Source organism: Pteropus alecto, unplaced genomic scaffold, assembly GCF_000325575.1.
Source record: "Pteropus alecto unplaced genomic scaffold, ASM32557v1 scaffold141, whole genome shotgun sequence".
NCBI classification, from domain to species: Eukaryota; Metazoa; Chordata; class Mammalia; order Chiroptera; family Pteropodidae; genus Pteropus; species Pteropus alecto.
Genome location: NW_006430459.1, coordinates 474,023 through 476,857, shown reverse-complemented (window position 1 = coordinate 476,857; position 2,835 = coordinate 474,023).

The following is a 2,835-nucleotide window of genomic DNA, read 5'->3' as shown; positions in this document are numbered from 1 at the left end:
CTGTGACTCCAGCTCTGTCCCCCCCACCACCACCATGGGCAGAGCAGCGAAGCAGCCCCTGCAGAGTGTGAATGCACAGCTTTCTCCTGGCCCGCTTTGGGCATGGAAGGGACCAGAGGATGAGCCATTAGGTTAGGGTTCTTGTCACAACTCTAAGGTTTTCATCACAAGGTGCTTGGAGCTGAGTGCTGACAAATGTGGGCCACAGCAAGGACCCTTGGCACTATCAGCATAACATTTTAATGTGACCCTGCATACTTTTTACAACCCCAGCATGATGCTGTCTTCCTGCTCCCCCACAGGGCTTCCTTGCTGTTCTGCGCATCCACGTGGCAAAGATTTAAAAATGGAAATGTCTGCATTGCAAATGCATTTGTGTTTTGGCACCGTAATGGCTCACCACGTCTTACAATTTTCATTTCAAATGATTAGAATAGCTTGTGCAAAAGTGTAAACTAACTTCAACTGCGATGTTACTTATTTCCCACCCGCTTGAAAACCGTGGATTCAAATGTCTCAGCGTAGGAGGGCAGCGTGCAGGGCAGGGGAACGGTGAAGGGGAGCAGTGGAAGCCAGAGGCTTCCTGGGCCCAGATAAAGCTCCCTCCCAACTCATCACAGAGGAAACACAATGACCCGTAAGCATATTTGCCATTACATGTATTTATTTTTCACCTTTTGGTTATTTACAAACCTTTATTTCAATGTTTCTCAGAAGCATAATTTTATGTTTCTTCATGTCATCCTTTATTGAAGTCAGAGCTGGTCAAGGTCTTTTTCATGCAAAGATTCACATTGGATAAGGACAAAGAGGGTACCAGGTCTTTTGGGAGGGGTCTCTGTTGCTCTGCCTTCTTGCGGGTCACGTGGGTCTTGGTCACTCTTCTTGGTTGTCACTGCCCGGGCCCAGCATCACTCTAGACCTGGGTCTGTGCATTTGTGCTTTGACTGCATATTTCATCTGCCTCCAGAATGGCTCTGCCTCGGCTGCCTTCTGAAGAATTCCCTGACACCGCCTACGGCCACTGCACTCCACCTGGGCACCTTCACTTCTGCTGATGACTACTGACCCCGGGGACACAATCTGGCAAGACGGTGGGTGCAAAGGCTCATACATGTTGAGTCAACAGAGATGACCCTGACCAACTGGGGTTATTTCAAAATCGGAGTATATGAGGGAAACACCAACACCCCCCACCCTGAAAACCCAACACCCATAATAGAGATTGAATACTGATCACAGGACACTATACGACACGGCACTTTGTAGGGAAGTCACAATTTCCTTTGATGCTCAGCCCCGCGGTAGGGTACCATGCAGATGGATAGCTTAGCAAATGCATTCATTAGTTAATAGCTCAGAGGGTTAGCTCTTATGCACACAACAAGAAATGGTCACGGTCTCAGCAAAACAGAGCTCTAAATATGCAAAGACTCCGCAGCCTTGCTATTAACAAGATGGCATGGATTGTAACAATACATTTGACAAAGCTCTGGTAAGACCCAGCAGATCGTCTGTTATCTCTGCAAAGGCACCCCACAGTGGCAGATGAAACGGGCCAGAACTTGGTAGGAAACGTGTCACACATCCCCACAAGAAATCGACACTTTGGAGAGACAGATGTCTTTCTCATGGCGATGAGAGGGGATTCGAGGGCGAGAGGTAATGATCGCCCATGTGGGAAAAGAAAGGAAAAGTGGGTAGAGGGGTAACGTGGGGGTTGCTCCATCCCCAACTCGACAAGACCCTTCCCTCTGCCCAAGCTCCAGTTTATCCATCACCACAAGCACTCCCTGGCTGGGGCCGAGAAAGGCTCCATGGGCGGACCCCAAGAAGCGCCCCGCTAGATGCTCTGTACTTCCAGAGTTACTTGATGTGAAGTGAGGAGTGGGAGGGGTCGTAGGCAGCCAGTTGGAGGAGGGTGTGCCTGCACGGCTGACAGACAGCTGAGGATGGGGCTCGACGACGATGCTGATGATGGAACACACATGGAACACGACAAGGGGAGATCTGGCAATCTTCCGACTGGAACGATCGAGTCCATGACAAACTCAGAAGGTTCGAGTTTCCGGAAGGCTCCTTGCCAAACCTCCACCTCACCTTGACACTCAACCTCACACAGTTTGAGTTGCAGTAGGTCTACCGCCCTCATTGCAGCAGAATAGGGCAATTATACCTTTTTCAGGTATGTTATAAGTCTAGTTATGCGGATCTATAAAGCTATTTACAATTGGCCTCTTCGCCCTTGCCCTGTTCTCTAAAGTCTCCCTGTGCATTGCTGCCAGAAAACATCTTAAAAGCCCTTTGTCGTCCCCACCGCTCCGGTCTCTCTATATCACACCTCACTCCAAATGAACATTTCCCTCCCACAGGGCTCACAGGCTCTCGAGGCTCCTGGAAGCCCAAATCCAAACCAACCAATCAACATTTAAGGCTTTCTGTAACCATGATGGGAGCTTCAGATGTGGGGTCATGGCTCTCTTCCGAACCTGGGTCTCTGTGAGGAATGTCCAAAAACATAAGAGGCACTCTTAGACATTCCGGTGGCAACGTGCTTATTTTATTCTGTCTTACAAGATTTGTGTGTGTGTGTGTGTGCGTGCGCGTGAACACGAGTATAAACGCACGTGACGTGTCAGTATGTGTGTGCATATCTGTGTGTGTATGTCTATATACTACTGAGGGGGAGTGCCCCGCGTGTGCGTCCATGTGCGTGTGACTGTGTAGGTATCTGTGGGTGTGCGTATGCAGGAGGCTGTGTATAGATGCTGTGTATATAGTGAAGAATAGGAGAGATGACAAGCTGGGCTGATCTACGCAGTCAGTCCCTGGGGC